Source organism: Sus scrofa, chromosome 6, assembly GCF_000003025.6.
Source record: "Sus scrofa isolate TJ Tabasco breed Duroc chromosome 6, Sscrofa11.1, whole genome shotgun sequence".
Taxonomy (NCBI): Eukaryota; Metazoa; Chordata; class Mammalia; order Artiodactyla; family Suidae; genus Sus; species Sus scrofa.
In genome coordinates, this window is record NC_010448.4 from 19251185 (window position 1) to 19271669 (window position 20485).

At 50.4% G+C, this 20485-nt stretch overlaps 1 long non-coding RNA gene and 2 other non-coding genes across 3 annotated transcripts; 1 reads left to right on the plus strand and 2 right to left on the minus strand.

The window, feature by feature from the left end:
- Positions 734 to 816, plus strand: TRNAL-CAG. Its single transcript has one exon. It is a non-coding gene; the product is annotated as a tRNA-Leu (tRNA).
- On the minus strand, positions 1050 to 1132 carry TRNAL-CAG. The gene has a single exon. It is a non-coding gene; the product is annotated as a tRNA-Leu (tRNA).
- Positions 4078 to 7146, minus strand: LOC106507575. Its single transcript, XR_002345508.1, has 4 exons — positions 6580 to 7146; positions 6210 to 6380; positions 5596 to 5839; positions 4078 to 4763 (listed from the first exon to the last, which is right to left on the minus strand). It is a non-coding gene; the product is annotated as an uncharacterized LOC106507575 (long non-coding RNA).

Consider the following 20485-nt stretch of genomic DNA (forward strand, 5'->3'; position numbering starts at 1 on the left):
AGCATCCATTTTAGCAGGCTTTTTCTTCTACCACAATCTTCCACGGTTGTAGCTATCCAGCCACTGCAAAGCCACTTCAAGCCCCAGTGCCTGGAGCAAGAAGAGGCAATCATAACCCTAATCCCTTGCACACATCAGGCTTTTGTAATTGATAAATTGTCTCTTTTCCAAGTTTAACAGCCTCCACCTTTTCCTTTGTTCAGTTTACTGGAAAGGTATAAAAGCCAATTTATTGTTGATGGGCTTCAGCTGGACACTTGTAGAATGGGATCCCATTGTCCACGGCTTCCTATCCTGAGAAACCAATGCCAAGTCCATGACCGAGCATATCCCCTTCCAAAAAGAATTGCCTAGACCCCCTCCCTCATTTCCCCGAGGGGCCCAACAATAGTCTGGACCCTTTCCATAGAATTAATCATGTAAAATAATGTCAAAACTTCAGGTTCCTAGTTTTGGCAAGTGACTAGAACTTAGTAACATAGTTTCGTTTTCATTCTATTTATTTTTATGGGTATTTTCTATTCATAGCAAGAGAAACTTTCTGTTTCTGTTCAAGATACAGGATTTCCACTTAAGACGTGTTGGTAAAAAGATCGAACCAATTTAGGAGTAACAGTGACTAAAGTTTATGTGCCTAAAACTAGAGCTGCCAAAGACCTTAAAGTCGGGCATCGCAAGCCAAATCGCACCGCATAATGAACTACTTGGCACCCTACAACGAGTTTCCCAGGAAGTCAGGATGGCCGAGCGGTCTAAGGCGCTGCGTTCAGGTCGCAGTCTCCCCTGGAGGCGTGGGTTCGAATCCCACTTCTGACAATCCGTGTATTTTCGTCCTTTCCACTTCCGCTGAGAATCTGTTTCACTACATAAAGTCTTTTAAGTTTCAGATCGGAATTTTCTCTTGACATTTGAAAGTCAAATGAATATTAGAGAAGAAAACTCCTTTTAAGAAGAAGATACTTGTTTTGTAAAAAGATTAAAAGACTATCCAGAGCTGTACAGCGTCATTTAGTATTCAACTACCCGCGAGAAAAGTAAAAGGAAGGTTTTGTCAGAAGTGGGATTCGAACCCACGCCTCCAGGGGAGACTGCGACCTGAACGCAGCGCCTTAGACCGCTCGGCCATCCTGACTACCGGCTCCTAGTTTTACCAACCATTCACTTCAAAACAGATCTACGGCGCGCATGCGTTGCAAACACCAGGACTCGTTCTCCAATTGGCTTTGGGAGGCGCTAGATACCGGCTTTCTCAGGATGGGACGCGGAGGGGCGGAGCGAAACGCCTGGGCTGCAGCAGAGGGCGCGCGCGGTATGTTGGAGACTCTGAAAGGCCCAGCGACGGAGGACTATTCGACCTCTGTGCCTCTGTGCTGCCTACATGCATTCCTTCTGCTTTGATTCACTTCAGCTTTGATTCTTGCATATCTGCAAGAACCCTTGCATTTCGGCATACATGCCCTTGCGCATTTTCTGCGTGACGTAGTCAAGAGCGCACATTGCACTGGCTTCTAAATCTCAGCTGGCGTTCAAACCAGGTGAAGCCCGGATACCGCAAGGTCCCTTGGGCAGGCGTACCTCGTTCTCCTTCCTAACATTCGTCAAAACTCCAGCTTCACATTTGTATGTGTGCTTAACTCATTTAGGCTCTGGGTTAGACCACGTCTAGCAGCGGCACAGCCAGATCCATCCTATTCGTGTGGCCGTGTCACTAGTGCCCGAGTCTTGCCTGGCACAGCAGGCGGGCGGGGAATATCCATGGATTAATCCCTGCCTCGATTCCTTCTCCCGTTTCCTCATTTCGCGACTCACTTTCCCTTCCAAGGCCCGCGCAGTACCTTCCGCCTCCTCCTTCCCCCACCCCACACTCAACGCACTGGCTGGGTCCAGGGACCAGAAGATTTCAGGTCGTGAGGGTGCCTTTCTCCAGGAGATTTCCTGGAGGCAAAGGGTACCGCTACCCTCCCAGGATCTCAGGCGCCACATCTCCAGGCCCGGGGTATTAAATTCAACCGAAGACATCCTACACCCGTGGACTATTTCCTCCTTAGGTGTAAACACTGACGCCTTTGAAGATGCAACTCCTAAGGAAAGGCGGGCAGGATGGGGAGACAGGAGACCGAGGAGGTTCCGGCGTGGCTGGACCACTGCCTTACTTGTAACCTGGGCAGACCCCGCCCCTGGCTGCACAGTGGGTCTTGAAAGACAGAACCTGAGAGAGCGAGCCGGTGAGCTGAGTCCAGCAGAAAGACCCAGAGGGTGTGAATAGTTGTGTTAGATTCAGTGCCCTCTGACTTGCTTGAGATGGTATAACAGAGTGACCTCAGCCAGAGAACACTCCCTACCGTCCCCAGGTCAGTTCCCTTTGGGGCTTGGGATGCCAAGAGGTGGTGCAGCCCTCAGAGTGTGCAGAGGTCCTGGCGATGAACCCTCCCCGCTTTCCTTGTCCCAAATGCCCCCTCCTCATTGGCCATCAGAATCTGTATCTTTGGGTTCAGCAATGACCTCTTTTCCACCCTCTCCTAAAATACGCTGCCCTGGACACTGCAAAGGGCATTTGCAAACATTTTCTGAGTGCTTGCTATGTTGCTATGTGCCAGACACTCTTCCAGATACCATGTACAAAACAGAATTTCTGCCCTCAAGACACATTCAAGCTTGGGGTGAAGGGAGAAAATGACAAAAAAAAAAGTTCCGGTGTTGCCAAGTGCAAGAAAGAGGATGTCAGGAAACTTGTAAGAGACTTTGAAATAGGCCAAGAAAGATAACTGGTGTCCTGTCTGGGCTATCAGTTCTGGCTGATTCTCAAAGGAATCATCAAGGAATTCTCAAGGGAAGGCTGCATCCTTCATTACTTCTACATGCAAATGATTCTTGACCAGAAAAATGCAAATGGATTTTGTTGGCGTGGAATGTGATTAATTGCTGCCCTGTGGATAGTGGCCATTTTTAATATCTGTATTATAAATCCATGTCATCATTTCTGATTGGCAATACATGTGTGTCCTTTGAGTCAGTTGTAACATCTTAGCGGCTCCCCATAAATTACTGAGTTAAATGAAATCTCTGACTTGTGTCCATTTTATATTTATGGGAGGATCCTATTTTACCTTAAAAAACTCTCCTTTAACAGTGATCAAGAGTGACTAGAGGTTCTCATGGGAGGGGTGGTCAGGAGGGGCCTCCATCAGAGGAGGTGACACTGAGTTCCAAAGGGAGAGACAAGTAGAGTCAAAACCAGGAGCAGTGGTGTCCAGGTGGGAGGCATAGACAGTGCAAAGGTCCTGAGGCAGGGAGGGAGTGTGGTTGTTGGCAAGGGTAAGGGTGGGAGGAGGTGGAAGTCCACATCACACAAGCTGGGATACCAGGCAGAGGAGCTCAGATTTTCTTCTGTGTATGTTGGAGTCACTGGGGTGCTTTCAGCAGGGGAGTGACATGGTTCGATTGGCCTTTTAAAATGACTCCTTGGCTTGCTGTATGGACAACGGATGTGAGAGGCCAAGAGAAAAATCAGAGTCCAGAGAGAAGGCCATGGAAAGGAGGTGAGAGATGACAGTGGCTGAACCAGGGAAGTGGAGAACTGCAAAAGGTGGTCAAGTTCAAGATTCAAGATGCGTTCTCGAAGTAGTAAGGACAAGCCCTCCTGGCTGGCTTCTGCGTGTGTGTGGGGTGGGGGGGAATGCAGGGACGCAACAGAAAGTCACCAAGACCACAGAGGTTATCAGACGGTCACACTTCCCCTCCCTTCGATGCTAGTGCTTTAGACACGAGTCACCAGCTCCCTAACTCCTCCCCCATTTTTCTGCCCAGGGAGCTGGGGCTCACACAGGCTGAGTGGTTTGTCAAGATCCTCTTGGGGCAGAAGCCCTGTGCTCTCCACCTCTGGATCCTTCCCCTCGTGCTCAACATCACCAGTCTTTCTAAGTGTGCATCATGTTAGAGCTAAGAAAACAGTGGCAAGCCCAGAGCTGGAGCCCAAGCCAGCCCAGCTCTGGCTGCTGCCCTCCCGGCCTCGCAGGGAGAAGGCATTCATTTGAGGGGTGTCAGCACTGGGGCCCCACCCAGCCCATCCCCCCAGGCTTGAAGGTCGATGGTCAGCTGTCCTCCCCGACACCTTTCAGGTGCCGGATTCCTGGCCTGGATGAAGCCATTTCAGGATCCTATTGCAACCCCAGCTTCCCAGGACCAAAAATGGGAAAAGCCCACTATTCCTGTTTTTTCCGATTTTCCCCTTATCAGCAGCCTAGACACCATCAATGGAGCCTCAAGGGACAGACCTCCCTAATTTTCCACTCTGGACATTTATCCAGCTTGGGAGAGGAAAGTCCCCTGAGCTCACTCTGGAAAGTCTACCAGCAACCGGGGAAGTCCCAGCACGGTTATGCTCAGCCCAAATTCAGACAGATGGAGACAGTCCCCCAGTGGAAACCTGGTGCTCAGCCAGCCCAGTGGCCTGAAACGGGGAATCATAGCATCCCCGTGACCTTGGCACACATTCCCACCTCTGCCTGGGAAAAGGGTGGTGAAAAGCGGAGTTTTAGTGAATGTGTCCTTTACATCATTGTGTCACTTAATGTTCATGTCACCACAACAAGGATTATCGTTACCTCCATTTTTCAGAGGAGGGAAAATGAGGTTCAGAGAGGCCAAGAAACTTACCTGAGTCACACAGCTGATAAGTGGAGCCCGATTTTTCTCGCTTCATACTCCTTCCTGAGAACTATTCTGAGCCTAGAACTGTGATAGGTGCTTTATTGACATTGTCTCTTTAAAAAAAAAAAAAGAAAGAAAGAAAAGGAGTGAGGGCTTGCCAGTTAAGGAGGCAGGCTGGACTTGGGGACATTATTTTTAGCCCTTGTTTTCATTATTGGAGGAGACATAAAAGAGTAGGCTTTTCCCAGCAAGCCAGTCTAGGTATGGCCAAGTTTTTGTGCTTCAGGCTCTAGTTTCCTTGGCCAAGAATCAGGGACAAAAGGCATCAGGCGCCGGTGCCAGTGCCAGTCCCAGCCAGAATCCCTGCCAAGGCCTAGTTTGGGCAGCTCGGACCACCGAGGGGGGAGCTCAGGGGTGAAGTGGATGAAGCAGGTGTGGCTCTCTGATGGGATGGGAACTGCTTGGTCCCTCCCTCTGGAGCCAGAGCCAAAGACCCCAGGTCCACCCTTGGTGTGGAGAGATGGGCATCCCAGTTCCCCAATTTTTTTTTTTCTTTTTAGGGTTGCAGCTGGGCATATGGAGGTTCCCAGGCTAGGGGGTGTAATCAAAGCTACAGTGCCGGCCTACACCACAGCCAGAGCAGCATGGGATCCGAGCCGTGTCTGCAACCTACACCACAACTCATGGCCACACCAGATCCTTAACCCACTGAGCAAGGTCAGGGATTGAACCCGCAACCTCATGGTTTCTAGTCAGATTCATTTCCGCTGTGCCACGACGGGAACTCCAATCCCCCGATTCTGAATGGACCATGTGGACAGTGGTGAGTAGAATGGACCAAGGCCAGGAGCTCACTCCAAGTTCTGTAGGCTGCTTATTAATTCCCCAAGTCTTTGGTCACCCTAGAAAGAAACCCCCAGGAATGAGGGAGACTCTGTAGCTTACCACTCTGATAAGCAGGGGGTGCAGAGCCAATGTTATCTTGAGGCAGCAGGGCTGAGGTGAGCGTGTGGGCTCTGGAGCCATGTGAATTCAGATCCTGCTTCTGCTGGTTCTGGGACATGGTTCTTTAGCCTCTCTGTTCCTCAGCTCTTCAGTTTGCCGATCTGTAAAACGGATTTAGGAATCGTATCTGCCTCAAAGGGTTGTAGAGATTGAAGAGTTGATACATGCTGAACATTGAGAGTTCCTGGAAGAGAATAAATGCTTTAAGGGCTAACCCAGGAAAAGAAAGCCAAGTACCATTTCCTGAACCTCGAGAATATTGTGGAGCAAGTTCCCAATGGCCAGACTGACTCTGCAGAAGTAGGGCCATTCCCACCACCACAGCCTCCTGATGTGCTCACCTCTCCAACCTCATCTTCCACCTCCAGCCCCTGCCCCCATCTTTCTGTTCCTCCCATACACTAAGCAAAGCACGAACCCTCCTCAGGGCCTTTGACTTGTTGTTTTCTCAGTGTGGTGCCCTCTTCCTCAGCTCATGCTGGGCTGTCTCCTTTCACCATTCCTGTGTCTGCAACCGGACTTAAAGTGACCCCCCCACCCCACCTCCCACTCACTTTCAATCTGGCCTCCTTCTGACAGATGCAGTGATCAGCTTATTTGCTGATCACTTTTCTCTCCCACTAGGCTCTGTGCTCTGTGAAGGCAGGAGCCTTGGCCATCTTGTTCACCAGGTATTCAGGTAGCGCCGCGCCTGTCACTGGCCTAAGTCACTTGATGCATAGGTACTGCAGGAGAACATGAACGGACAAACGGATGGGTGGGTAAATTCTCCGAGCTCCTCAAGTCAGTTTTCTGTCCCTCTCAGGTGGAGGTCAGGAAGCCTCTTCAGCTGAGGCTACTCATGACCGCTGGTCTTCCTCTGAGCCTTCAGCTCTGACTTGCCCGCCTGCCCTCTGCATTAACACATCAGCGTCTTTTGCACACCTGGGGCTCAGGGTCCTCCAGACCCTCTGGCAGGTCCCATCTGCTCTGCCTCTTTTGGCTAAAAGATTTTCGTGTTCTGCTTAGGGCTGCAGCAGTCGAGGGCTTTCTCTCAGGGTGGACTGAGCGCTTTGTGAGGGGTGAATGGGGACGCTGTGTCTGACGTCTGGGAATTGGATATTTTCCTAGTTGCCTCCCTACGACCATAACCCTGTCGAGGCAATAAACTGCGGTACTAATTGGTCAACAGGGCTGCCCTGAGTCCCCCACCCCCACCGTGCCCCCTCCCCGCTCCTGATTTCAGCAGTCCACCAAGCTCCCTGCTGGCTCCAGCACGGAGGCCGTCATCCATCTTCACTGGCGGATCCCCTACGAGTCATTAAGGATGGAAAACATTTCCGCAAGATCCCATTATGGCTTTCCTGTTTGACCTGATACCGCAGCGCTCTTTGGGAGGCCCTTCTGATTCAATCCCATGCCTACTCTGGCCACCATCCCCTCCCTCTCCCTACCCCAGTCTTCTAGTACCAGGTCCCTGATTTTCTTTGGGAAACATCCCGTCCCCCACTCTCTGGCTAGGCAGGTCACTCGAAGCTGACTTTACTCCCCTCCCTAACTAGGGAAATGGGCGTGTGACTCTCAGGTCTGACCAATCAGCCAATGCCATTCACCTAGCTACACAGTGATTGGTTCAGAAATGAGCACGTGACTCCAATTGGTCTAAAGAGAGGGGGGTGGGGGCGAAGAGAAATGAGGTGTTGGGGTCTGGCGGCAGAGCTGGTAGAGGGGAGTGTGGGGCTGGTGGTGGCTGTCTTTGCTTTGCCATCCATAGGCTGCTTGAGAAGAGCTCGAAAAGAAGAAGAAAGTCAGAACTTTGATGACATTGATATTGTTGAAACACCTGCACCTAGTTAGGCTTGAAACCATCAGCCCCAGTTTTTTTCAGTTTCACGAACCAATGCCCTTTTCCACTTAAGCTAGTTTAATGTGAACTTCTGTCACCTGTAACCCAAAGACTAATAAGACCTAGATCTGTGCTGGCTAAGGTGGTAGACACGAGCTGGCTATTCAGCATGTGAAATGCAGCTACACGGAATTGAGAAGAATCGTCTGTGTAATATACAAACTCGATTTCAAAGAATGTATGAAATTAAAGATGTAAATTGACCCTTAAACATTTGGGGATCCAATTGACCCTTAAACATTTGGGGATCAAATTGTGCAGGTCTATTTTTGCGTGGATTTTTAGATAGTAAATACCATTATTCTACACAGTCTGCAGTTGGTTGGCTCCCCATCCATGGACGCAAAAGCACAGGTAGGGAGCAACCCGGGTGGAGAGGGCAGACTCTAAATTATACACTGATTTTTGATCGGGTGGGTGGATCAGTACCTTTTACCTCCATGTCAAGGGTCAACTCTATTCCACTATCAATTTTTAATATTGAAATGTTGATAATACTTTGACTGTGTTGTATTAATTCATGTATAAAATTCATGTTATGGGTTTGTTTACTTTTTCAATATTGTTACTAGAAAATTTTCACTCTGTATGTGGCTTGTGTGATGTTTCTGTTGGACAGTGGCAGACTCAATGATTCACCTGTAAAGTATCGAGAAGTGCCTGGAGTTCCCTTTGTGGCTCAGTGGTAATGAATCGGACTACTATCCATGAGAACGAAGGTTCGATCCCTGGCCTCACTGAGTGGGTTAAAGATCTGGTGTTGAGGTGAGTTGTGGTATCGTTTAAAGATACCAATGGGAAAGACCCCACCGGATCTGGAGTGGCAGTGGCTGTGGTGTAGGCCGGCAGCTACAGCTCCAATTCGACTCTCAGCTTGGGAAATTCCATGTGCCTTGGGCACGGCCCTAAAAAGACAAAAAAAAAAAAAAAAAAAAAAGAGCAAGAGAGCCTGCCAGAATCAGGAAGGCACTCCAGGGGATAGAGAGCAGGAGGAGGCTTGCTGGAGAAGGTGGGCACAAGACAATTTGATAGGTCTGCTTTGCAGGGGTTGAGAGGAAGGGGGAGCCATTCCAGGCAGGGGGCACAGCGTGAGCAAAGGCCCAACCAGGGACTGAGAGGCGAGGGGTCTGAGGAGAATCGAGGGGAGTTGAAGGAGCCTCAACAGTTAAAACGGGCTGTCCATTTCTCTAGGGAAGCCAAGGATCTTGGGGAGAGGGTACAGTACAAAAGGGATGGAAATTCCATTTGCCCTTCAGCTACCACACAGCATCTTCTGTGTGTGTCATGAGGGCCCAGGGCTGGTGCAGCCATTTCCCAAGTGTCCAGAGTCAGTTGTGGGCCCTGAAATGCTGGCACACAGCACCGCAGGCTATGTTCGATGCCCAAGCCCATCAAAGGGGGGCTTCCAAGGAGGGAGAGAAAGGCCCTAATCCTGGGGGAGGGACAAGGAGCGAGCATCGGCAGGACTTTCCTGCTCGAAGAGAGCTACTCAGAGTTTTAGCATTTCCTTCGGAAATTCTCTAATCCTCAAATAGCTGTTTCCCTCTGACCTTTTGATAGGTCCCATGCTTTCTGTTTCTCTAGGCCTGTTTCCTATAGTCCCTTTCTCTGGCTCCTGGCATCCAGATCCTAGACATCATACCATCGTCTTTGGATCTCAACAAAGGACATGCCAGCAGGGGACTGGACAAATGACAGTGGACTCACTGAGTCCCGGTAAGGCATCCCAGAGTAGTACCAAAGCCAGATGCCCTGTCCCCAAGCAGAGACGTCCTGAGGGAGTCAGGTCCCCCAAATTCACTGCTTTTGCAATGTAAAAGGAAAAAAAGCCGTGACAGTGACTTCTCATTCTAAAGAAAAAGAGCACACCCAACGTTTCCTTTGTTTTCCAAAGATTTCCATGGATATCATAGAGCAAGTGTCTTGATTTATCAAGCTTCCTATGAAAATGAGACATATTTTTCTCTGATGAAAATGATTCAGGAGTTCCTATTGTGGTGCAGCAGAAATGAATCCGAATCCGACTAGTATCCATGAGGATTCAGGTCGATCCCTGGCCTCACTCCGTGGGTCTGGAATCCAGTATTGCTGTGGTGTAGGTCACAGACACGGCTCAGATCCCACATTTCTGTGACTCTGATTTGGCCCCTAGCCTGGGAACGTCCATATGCCAATCAATCAAATTCAGCATTGCTGAAGGACCTCTGTGCTTTTACAGCCCTCAGAGCTGTCCATGGACCCATCCTTCCCAGGGAGGCTGGCTTCCAGCCTGGGTCAGTCCTTAGCATGGTGTGTGTGATTCTCAGGCCACATGTGCCCCCACTGGACCCTACACTGCATTCACCACTGAGTGCCAGCACCTGGCATCTCGTGGATCTAGGCACTCTGGAAGTATTTGTTAATTGAGCAAATGAATGAGTGACTCTTATATTTTTTTTTTTTTTCTTTTTCTTTTTCCTTTTTTTTTTTTTTTTTTTTTTGGCTGCCCCACGGCATATGGAGTTCCAGGGCCAGGGATCAGATCTGAGCCACAGTCATGTCCTAAGCTGAAACTGTGGCAACACCAGATACTTAACCCAGTGTTGGGCGGGGATAGAACCCACTTCCCAGGGCTCCCAAGACATTGCCGATCTCGTTGTTCCAAGTGGAAACTTGGAATCTTACATTCAAAATCTATTCCCCCCAGATATTTACAGCACCCCAACTAAGGCCTTCAGTCCTGTGCCCTGATTCCTCAGATTACAGTCCAGGGTAAGCAGGCTCTCTCCTGGTTAATGTCAGGCTACAGAAGAGAGGCCTGTGCCTCCTCCTACGTACTCAGCTGCCAGGTTGAGTGCCCACTCTGCCCAACCCTGGGGACCCCAAGGGGCGGGGGCCAGAGTGCATTTTCATGAGCTCCATCCCATGTCTGTGGTGCAGTAAGGAGCCACATTTATAGAAGAGCCTTGTGTCAGACTGAATGTTCAGGTTACTACCCTCTGGGTGTTACTGAGTCTAAGCTAGTACCACTTGACAGGTGACAGGCCAATATATTGAGAGACGAGTTGATGGGGAAGGAGTAGCAATTTTATTTGGAAAGCCGGCAGTCGGAGAAGATGGTGGGCTAGTGTCCCAAAGAACCATCTTCCTTGAGTGAGGATTCAGGCTTCCCTTATCCTAAAAAAAGAGACGGGTAAGGTCCTGGTTCCTGCCAGACTCCCGAGGGGCTGTGTTCATTTCTTCCTCCCCGTAGCCATTCATAGGTGGACAAAGATGTTTGAGCTTAATGCTCACTACCTGGGAGGCAGGGTCCCAGAGGTGGGCTGTTAGGTATAATTTAAGCTTATACGCAAGAGCCCTTTAGTGATGAACTTGTAAGAGAATACAGAGCATCATCCCTAGGACATGACATGAGGACTCTTGAGGGAAACTGAGGCCAGGGATTCAAAAACATTCTGGGAGTTCCTGTCGTGGCGTGGCGCAGTGGTTAGCGAATCCGACTAGGAACCATGAGGTTGCGGGTTTGGTCCCTGCCCTTGCTCAGCGGGTTAACGATCCGGCGTTGCCATGAGCTGTGGTGTAGGTTGCAGACGCGGCTCGGATCCTGCGTTGCTGTGGCTCTGGCGTAGGCCAGGGGCTACAGCTCCGATTCGACCCCTAGCCTGGGAACCTCCATATGCCACGGGAGCGGCCCAAAGAAATAGCAAAAAGACAAAAAAAACAAACAAACAAACAAAAAACCACAAAAAACAAAAACATTCTGAAAATAGGAGCACCTGGGGAAGAGGAAGGTCATCGGGGCTGGAATGAGGGCTAGGGCTGGGCTTCCACCCAGAGTCGGGCTTTTTATCTTCCAGCCACTGTCCCCTTCAAGATATCTGTGCGCATAAACCTCAGGAGTGGGGCTGGTGAACTGCATGGTTCTTCAGCAAAACTCCATGAGGTACCAGGGCTTCGGGGGTGAAAGGGAGCCTTAGAATCTTGGTCAGGAGAAGGAGGAGGATTGAGGTAGGGGCCCAGCTATGGCTGGGGACAAGTGGCATCTGCTGACACCATAGCTGGGCAAGAAGACAGCCGCTGGGATTTGAATGGGCGGAGAGGGCAGAACCTCTGTGGGCAGCTTGGCTGAGAGGGAGACGTGGCCTCTCTGACAGAGGCTCTGCGGGGAGTGAGGTGGGGACGGGCCGTGTGCCAGTGTCTGTGTCTATGGGTATGTGTGGGTGGGTGTGTAGAGGTAGGTGTCTCTGGGGGTGAGAACATGGTGTGTGTGTGAAGTGTATTTATACACATTGCACATGTGCAATTAAGAGTGTGTGTGTGTATGTTGGTTTTATGTCTACAGGGGTGAGGGCACCGCTTCAGGCCAGGAATCAAACCTGCAACCTCATGGTTTCTAGTGGGATTCGTCTCCGCTGTGCCCCAATGGGAACTTCCCATGGATGGGTCAGTCATTTGTATATGTTGTTTTGTTTTGTTTTTGTCCTTTTGCCTTTTCTAGGGCCGCTCCCGTGGCATATGGAGGTTCCCAGGCTAGGGGTCTAATCGGAGCTGTAGCCCCCAGCCTACACCAGAGCCACAGCAACTCAGGATCCGAGCTGTGTCTGCAACCTACACCATAGCTCACAGCAGATCCTTAACCCACTGAGCAAGGCCAGGGATCGAACCCAAAATCTCATGTTCCTAGTCGGATTCGTTAACCACTGAACCATGATGGGAACTCCGAGGGTTTTTTTTTTTTTTATCATTAGATTTCGTATCTCCCTCACATAAAAAGAATCCAGGGGTAGCTGGCCTAAAGGTGGGATGGTGGATCTAAATTCTTCTCTTGCTGTTCCAACATTGTTTGAACACTGTTTGAGTGCCAGCCATGGCGTCTACATCCCAGACGGCGGCACAGAGGAAGGAAGAGGAGGGGGGAACAAAAGGGAGAGCCCCAGCAGTCTACCCTCCTGCTCTGGAACCTTCTCATCCAATGCCTTCTGCTATCATTTTATCAGCCAGTCACATAGCCACACCTAGTTGCTGCTTATTTCCTACTCCAAATAAAAGGGAGGTGGGCCAGGATGGCCTGACTTCTTTCCTTGCCTGGCCTCTGCACAGCATGTGATGGCTTTGCCGTCCACGTCTGCTTCCAGGCTGTTCCCACTGCTCCAAAGCCCAAGCCTCAGCACCCAGCCTCCACCCGGGTGCCTCAGGCGGGGGTGTACCGGGCAGTGATTACCATCCTCTGTTCGGGAGTGTGTTTTGTGTGGGTGTCTGGGACAACAGATGGGGCAGAGTAGCACTGTAAATCCAGGACAGAGCTGCTCAGAGCTTACACCATGGTGGAGTGCAGAAACGTGTAGACTTGAGGGCGGGAAGGCAAGTTCAAATTCCAACGTCACCACTTTTCTGTGTGGGCGCAACAATCTTTTTCCCTTTCCAAGCCTCAGTTTCCTCATCTCTAGAATGGGCACCATTACCCTCTCTGCCTCCCAAGACTGATAACCTACAGACCACTCCGGGAGGTGCCAGGAAGCCCGGTTGCTAACTCAGTTCCCTCTGGAGAGGCGAAATGAGAAAGGAGTTCCCATTCTCTGCGCTCTGGGGATTTCTTACCACGAGTGTGTATTCTCTTTATTGTGGAGATGCTAGTGTAGCTGAAACATGGCCTCTGTTCACTGGTACCAGTTAAGTCTCAGACACAGAGTTTGGATGAAGCAGAAAGAACAGCTTCATTGCAGAGAGAAGGTCAAGGTGCCACAACCCCAAAGACCACCAGAAACTGTCACCAGACTGACTGACTCCAGCCCTGATGACTTTGAAATAATCTATGAAAGGAGAAGAATGCAGACACCCTACTCCTCAGCAGCCCTGTTTGTGTGTGTGTGTGTGTGTGTGTGTGTGTGTGTGTGTGTGTGTGTGTTTAGGGCCACACCGGGGACATATAGAAGTTCCCAGGCTAGGGGTCAAATCAGAGCTACAGCCATAGCAACACTGGATCTGAGCTGCATCTGCAACCTACACCATAGGTCATGGCAACACCAGACCCTTAACCCACTGAGCAGGGCCAGGGATTGAACCCTTATCCTCATGGATACTAGTCAGGTTTGTTACTGCTGAGCCACAACAGACCTCCTCAACAGCCCTGTTTTTTCGAGCTAAACCCATAAAACCCCACGCTGTCTCCTCTCAAGGGAGGACACAGTTTGAAGGTGTTAGCCTGCTGTGGCCTCCTTTGTCTGGCAAAGCAATGAAGTCTGGGAACTTCCGTATGCCCCGAGTGTGGCCCTAAAAACAACAACCACAACAAACACACGCACAAAAGGATGCGTGTTGATAAGGATTAGGGTGTCTTCATTCTTCTCCCTCCAGAGACTATTTCAGAGTCATCAAGGCTGGAGTCAGGTGGTCTGGTGACAGTTTCTGGCCGTCTTCGGGGTTATGGCAGCTTGACCTTCTCTCTGCAATGAAGCTGGCTCACAAAAGGAAGCGGGGGGGGGGGGCAAGGGGAGTTCCTGTCGTGGCTCAGTGGTTAATGCATCCAACTAGGAACCATGAGATTTTGGGTTCGATCCCTGGCCTCGCTCAGTGGGCTAAGGATCCGGCGTTGCCGTGAGCTGTGGTGTAGGTCGCAGATGCAGCTCAGATCCGGCCTTGCTGTGGCTGTGGTGTAGACTGGCAGCTACAGCTCTGATGAGACCCCTAGCCTGGGAATCTCCATATGCCGTGGGTGCGGCCCTAGAAAAGGCAAAAAAAAAAAAAAAAAAGGGGTGTGTTAGCAAGTGTTTCAAAGGAAAAGGAAACACCAGATGCAATATAACTGTAATTAGAAAGTAACCATTCGTTAAAGAAAGCAGTTCAGCAAGGAAGAGATCATTCCTGAAAAGCCCCTTAGAGCAAATCAGCGGGCCAAGGCAGGGCGCACCATAACTGGAGACTGTGGCAACTCGTTTTCCCCTGTATCAGTATTGCTTAATTATTAACCCTCGAGTCATCCTTTTGAGACTGGCGGTGGTCTGGGAGGCTAAAGGAAAAGCCTGTTACTTCAAAGCACAAGGACATGGGCTCGTATTCGGTTTCATTGGGAAAAGGCATCTGTGCTCTGGGAAGTTCTACCACCTTCTTAGCTGGGGAGATGCTTGTGGTTCCGCTGACCAATGACCATGGTGGACACAGCCAGGTGTGAGGTTATTTGCCAAGGTCAGATCCTCAGACGGGGCAGGCTCTGGGTAGTGTTCCCCTCCGCAGGAGCCAGCTGGGGCTGTCACTGCCTACCTTGGAGAAGTCCTGTAGGAATGCTGCTTCCAGGAAGCCTCTCAGCTTGCATTCCTAGCTGAGAAGCATTGAGCCCAGCCTGGTGCCCAGGACAAAAATCACCTGCAGAAACAGCGCCTACCAGACTGAAGGGTTAAATGAAATGAAAACTTGCCTTTCACAATGTTTTCCTTCCTCTAATTTTATTTTTTTAAGTCCTGCCTTCTCCCTAATGAGTCACAAAAGCTATCATCAGAGGTTATCTCTGGCGAGGGAAAGGTAAGGATTTCACTTTTCTTTTTGTATCTTTCAAAGTACAAAAAGGGAGCTTGACTTTTTAGATGTTTTCCTCCTCTTTGGCCCCCACCTTCTCCCCCTTCCCTGCTGGCATCAGGAACTCTGGCCAGAGAGCCTGCCCATCGGGGATTTTTCTCTTTGAACCTCCGCGTGTGAAAAGGAAATCAAAACTGCCGTCACTTATTTTTAAAAATGCTAAAATGCTGGCTTCCAAAACGTAAACATTCCATTACGTATTAAAAAAAGTTTTTGCAGGTGTGACATTTATGTAATTTGATTTTCAGGAGGTACAGAAGAATAAGCAGTGAAACAGTTACCTCCCATCCCTGCTCCCCGCTTCCTTCCCCAGGGGTAACCCCTGTCGCTGGTTCCTCACACATCCCTCGAGGACGTCTGTGCGGGTAGAAGATTCGTACAGCTCTCCCCACCTCCCATGCATGGTTTTCTGTACACTCTGCTCCTTTCCTCCCCCTGCAACTCCACCCCCAATCTAACCATATATTTTGGTGGTTGTTTGCAAGCGTACGTGACTGCCTGTAGAATCTGGTCATCTTACAGAAGGGGAAACTGAGGTCCAGAGAGGTCTGGAACCCGGTCTTTTTTTTTTTTTTTTTTTTCCTTTTTGTCTTTTTAGCGCTGCCCTGGCAGGATATGGAGGTTCCCAGGCTCAGGGTCCAATCAAAGCTGTAGCCACCAGCCTACCCCACAGCCACAGCAATGTGGGATCCCAGCCACGTCTGTGACCTACATCACAGCTCTTGGCAACACCGGATCCTCAACCCACTGAGCGAGGCCAGGAATCGAACCTGAAATCTCATGGTTCCTAGTTGGATTCGTTTCTGCTGCACCTCAACAGGAACGTCCTAAAACCCAGTCTTGCCTCATAGTCCAGGGCTCATTCTTCAAGTCTGAGGCTGAAGTTGACAAGGATAAACTGTCTCCATCAGTCATACTATTTTAAACAACTTCTTGGCCGAATGAAATAAAGCTTAAACAAAGATTTGTTTGCTTGTTTGTTTAAGGAGCCCTTGGTTTATACAACTACAGATGTGATAAATTCATTTGAGTAATGAAAATAAAAATTAAAAAAAAAAAAAAGGAGCCCTTGGTTCTCAGGAAGAGGAGAGGAAATCAGAGCTTCCCTAGTACACACTAGAAAATAATACCCGCCTTTCCAGGGGTCATCTGCAAGCCTGTCCCTGCCCCCTGCCAACCATCGCTGCCTCCCAGCCCTCAAGGGGGCCAGATCTGTTGAGCCTCTTCCAGCTCTGCCAGCTCTGCCACAGCAGCTGTGTGGCACTGGGTGAATCACCTTCCCCCTCTGGGCCCATCTCCCCTGAGGAGCTCCACTCCATGCCTCGCCAGCTAGAATTTGATGCTGCTGCCGCTCTGGGTTCCCACCACATAGGATTTACAACCATCCTTCCCCTGTCCCCGCCACTTCCTCCTTCTCCCCTTAAATAATCTGTAATTAATTGAGCACTTAGGATATTCCCGGTCTGTGCCAAACAGAGCATTTGGAAATTACATGCGTTGAAGTTGCACAACAACATGGAGAGGTAGGGAGAAACTGACTACATTTTGGAGATGAGGAAACCGAGGCTTAGAGAGGTCGAGGAATCACCTTGTGTGACACAGCTAGTTAGCACTGGAAACAGAAATCACACCAGGCCAGCTCTGTTAACCGCAGAGTCCCTGATGTGACCCACCTACTCTCCCTTGGGTGCTGATATTGAAGGGCAAGCTTAGACAGCTTTACCACCACCCCCCAGACAAAGACGCTGGGCCCAGAGAGGGAAAGCACATTGCCCAAAGACACCCAGCTCCTGACGGCAGAACAGAGTGGAACATTTCCTTAGGTCTTTTGGATATTTAGTGTGTGCAGGATACTGGGGGCAGGAAGGTGATGGCACACCTGCTGTTTGTTCCCCACTTGCTCACAATCTTCTCATATACACTGGTCTAAGCCGGCTGTGGAGCTGTAGGTCTGTGCGCCGTATGTGTATTTTCTTCACAGCGATGACCCCTGAGGAAAGGTGCTTGTCCCATTTTACAGATGGGGGGACTGAGGCTTGGAGAGGTGAAGACATAGCAACCTGGAGCTGGCGCTGTGGCCTGACCCTTGCCTGTCTTCCCAACCCTCCTGCACTGCTCTGCCTCCCTGGCTGGGGAATGCACAGCCCTGTGAGTGAAATGGGTGTGTGCGGTGGATAAAAATAACAGTTATTATTTTACAGGGACTGGATGCCCCTCCTTCTGGGGCCTAGGCTGGAGGAGTGGAGATTTGGATGGAGGGGGTGTCAGGAAATCTCCTGGCCCTTTATCACTCAAGAGAGAGCAAACTCCACTCCCATACAGGAAGGTGACTCAGACTTTCCTCTGAGACAGTGCAAGTCCAGCTTGAGATCCTAGAACCTTCTACTGACCCAACCAGCAGTCTCTCTCCCGGTCTCTCTTCCTTAGAATGCGGAGCAAAGGACCGCAGGTGGTTTCTCTGACAGGGACAGTTGGGCTTTCAGCAGCTGAGGAACAGAGAAAAATCTCACTCCTGGGAACCCTGGAGGCCAGGGAAGGGCAGCGACTCATCCTAAATTTCACAGAAAGTCAGAAGCAGAGGCCAGCCCCATCTGGAACATTGAACAGCTCTTGGAGAGCTCAGCTGTGTGCTCGAGGCTGGTGACACCATGATAGACGAGGCGCAGGGCATGCCTCAAAATGTTCATGGCTCGGTGGGGAGCGGTGTCATGCCTGGGCAAAGACTGAGTGGCTTGTCCACCCCATGGTAGAAGGAGGTGGCAGCCTAGTGGCCCAGAGGAGGATGCCATGCCATTCAATCTAGTGCAGGGGGAGGGAGCGTATCTGGGAAAACACTGGACTGGGCATGGAAGGCTATGTTTTGCCGGGTGGAGAAGGGAGCATGGGCCAAAGCTCAGAGATGGGGTCTTGTCCAAGGACCGTGAGAGGCAGTAGAAAGGATGAGTCAGCGAGTTCCCATCAGCGGGAAATGAATCTGACTAGGATTCATGAGGACGCAGGTTCGATCCCTGGCCTTGCTCAGTGGGTTAAGGATCCACTGTTGCCATGAGCTTGGTATAGGTCGCAGATGCAGCTCGGATCTGGTGCTGCTGTGGCTGTGGCATAGGCCAGCGAACCTCCTGGGACCTGGGAACCTCCATATGCCATGGGTGCGGCCCTAAGAAGACAAAAAAAAGAGAAAAGAAAAAAGTATGACTCAAAAGCCTACTTGTTAAGGAGTTCCCGTCGTGATGCAGTGGAAGCGAGTCCAATGAGGAACCATGAGGTTGCGGGTTCGATCTCTGGCCTTGCTCAGTGGGTTGGGGATCCGGCGTTGCTGTGGCTGTGGTGTAGGCCGGTGGCTACAGCTCCGATTAGACCCCTAGCCTGGGAACCTCCATGTGCCGTGGGTGCGGCCTTAAAAAGACAAAAGACCAAAAAAAAGTGTATTTGTTGGAATCAAACCACTTAGGTTTGAGTCCTGGCTCTGTTGCTTATAGCTCTGGACCTTGGCAAACATCCGAACCTCTTGGTACCCGTTTTCTTCTCTGTGAAATGGGGAAAACAACGGTACCCACCTCGAAGGCTTAAATGAATTAATCCACATGAAAGAGAGAAAGGTATATATTATCAACTGCTATTTTTCCCCCTGTTTTGGCCACACCTGCAGCATATGGAAGTGCCTGGGCCAGGGATGGAATCCGAGCTGCAGCTGCAGGCTCATGCCACAGCTGCTGTGCCATAGTGGGAACGCCCCAGCTGCTATTGTTAACACTGTAATTGGGTTGAGAGAGAATTTCATTGTGGTCCAGTGCTCTTTCCTCTGCACTTGGCTCCATCTTGCTCTTTGGGATCCAAGAAAACTTCGGCTCACCTCACCTGGTATTCAAGACCCCTGATGGGTGGCATTGAGGGGGAGATTCTGGGAATAGGTCTAGTGAAGCTTCTGGAAAGTCCCAACCCCATATTGGGATTTAACCAATCCTAAGGGTTAGGACGAGAGAGAGGAGGGGTTCTCTGGGAAGGTGGGGGGGGGGTATGGACAAGCAGAGAGACACCCTCCCCCCCATCCAGGGGCCCTCTTGGCTAAGGGCTCCAGGAAAGTCTTACAGGACAGGTCAGCTGGAGAAGGAGGTCACAGATTTACAGGCATTTGTAAACACAGAAAGAATTTGCCTAGAGCTCCCCAGCAGGGACATGGAAGGCCCAGAACCAAGTGGGGCTGGGGAAGAGTTGGGGAGGGCAGCCGCCCAGCCCCCTTCCTCTGGTCTGGAGCAGGCAGGGGGCCTCCAGAGTCCTCGGCCTCCCTTGAGCAGCCTGGGGGGATGGAGCCGGAAGAGGCAGCCGCTTTCCCAGGATGAATCAAGGGCCAGTGGACGAGCCCCACCTGAGCCAGTGTCTTTGGGGACCTGGACATGCTCATGACTTCTGGGGTGGGGGTATGTCCTAGAGACACACAGGAAACAGGACCTGAGGAGATGGGGCTGTAACTAACGATCCCTTGGGGGTCCCCCATCCTCACTGGGAGCAGGAACTCCTGCTTCCGGAGGCCAGGCACTCTGCTATCTTTACAAGGCAGCTTCTTTCTGGGTCTGCTGCTTTTTCCATGGCCCTGCTGCCCTATCTCCCTGGGGCAGCCGGGGCTTCCTGTCCTTCCCTCCCCTCCTGGACGTGGCCCCTGCTCACTGCTTTCCTGCAAAAGGTCTTGGCATCTGTGCCCTTCTCTTCTCCGTGTCAAAAGCACAGTGGGGTTGGGGAGAGGGGCTGACACCCACATATGCTCCCGACGGGTGCTTGCCCAACAACTGTCTTTTCAATTGAGCAATGATTTAACATCTACTTGAGTTATTTACTCTAAAATAAACGCTAGATTTGTTTTTGCATCAGTATTACATGTTAGTCAGCTAGGCGGCTATTACAAAAGAATGTGAACTGGGTGGCTTACCAACAATAGAAATGTATTTCTTTTAAATATTTTATTAAAGTAGAGTTGATTTACAATGTTGCGCCAATTTCTGCTGTACAGCAAAGTGACCCAGTGACATATATACATACATTCCCTTTCTTAAGAAATTTATTTCTTACAGCTTTTTTTTTTTTTTGTCCATGCCTGTGGCATGTGGAAGTTCCTGAACCTGCACTGCAGTAGTAATGACACCAGGTCCTTTAACCAGTAGGCTGCCAGGGAACTCCTCTCTCCCAGTGTTTAGAGACTGAAATACAAGATCACAGTGGCACATGATCAGGTTCAGGTGAGGACCCTCTTCTGTGTGGCAGACTATGTATTGTAAATTGGTAAAAAGAGGGAGTGAACTAGCTTTGGGGCTTCTCATAAGGACCCTCATCCCATTCATGAGGGCTCCACCCTCAGGACCTAAGTACCTCTTAAAGGCCCCCCTCCAATATCACATTGGGGAT